This window comes from Buceros rhinoceros, unplaced genomic scaffold, assembly GCF_000710305.1.
Source record: "Buceros rhinoceros silvestris isolate BGI_N320 unplaced genomic scaffold, ASM71030v1 scaffold37143, whole genome shotgun sequence".
NCBI lineage: Eukaryota > Metazoa > Chordata > Aves > Bucerotiformes > Bucerotidae > Buceros > Buceros rhinoceros.
Genome location: NW_010403692.1, coordinates 24,384 through 25,038, shown reverse-complemented (window position 1 = coordinate 25,038; position 655 = coordinate 24,384). Strand labels below are relative to the sequence as shown.

Genomic DNA, 655 nt, shown 5'->3' with positions numbered 1-655 from the left:
CTGCTGAATTCTGTAGGAGCACAACTCTGCTCTGAGTAAAGGCTTTGGGATCACTTTATTGAATATCCTTTCTGTTGGACCTTCCAGCAGAATGCTGGTGTAAGTCATTTGGGTTTGAGGTGCGTACAAGTAGAGGGATTTAATTGTTTGGAGTAGTTGGCAATGACCAAAGATAAGAGGCAGTGTGGACTTTCAGTGCCAAAACAGTAGCTGATCGTTCTGGCAGTGTGTCAGGCATATATCATCTCTTCTTCTACTCTCTTACATTGGCAAGAAGACAAGTGAGCTCTCTGGGATGAGGCTACCAGCTTGAATAACTGGTTGTCTTAGCAACCATCCTACTAACTGTTGCTGTAGGCAGACAATCATCTATTGGCTCTGGCTGCTAAACTGCTTAGCAGAGCGCTAGCTAAGGTTGGCACGTGGTTATAAGCCTATTACCAGCAGCCACGTAAATTGAAGTCACGTACACTGTCACTGCTAGAATTTTAGGTTCTTTAAAGTGGTTAATGTTACCTGCAACTTGCTGCAAATAGCTTCATCTGCAAATAAATTATGGAGACAGCAGTTTCTCTCGACAAAAATTTACTTTTTTTAGTGCCTCTACTTCTTAGACTGACACCTTCTTCATAGCGGGAATGATAACCGAGTCATA

General features: G+C 42.6%; 1 protein-coding gene across 1 annotated transcript in view; it reads left to right on the top strand.

Moving 5' to 3' along the window:
* Nucleotides 1-655, top strand: part of FASN (fatty acid synthase) — a gene marked incomplete at its 3' end in the record, with an annotated part of 29,640 nt that overhangs the window by 5,576 nt on the left and 23,409 nt on the right. The gene's annotated exons all lie outside the window — the stretch shown is intronic.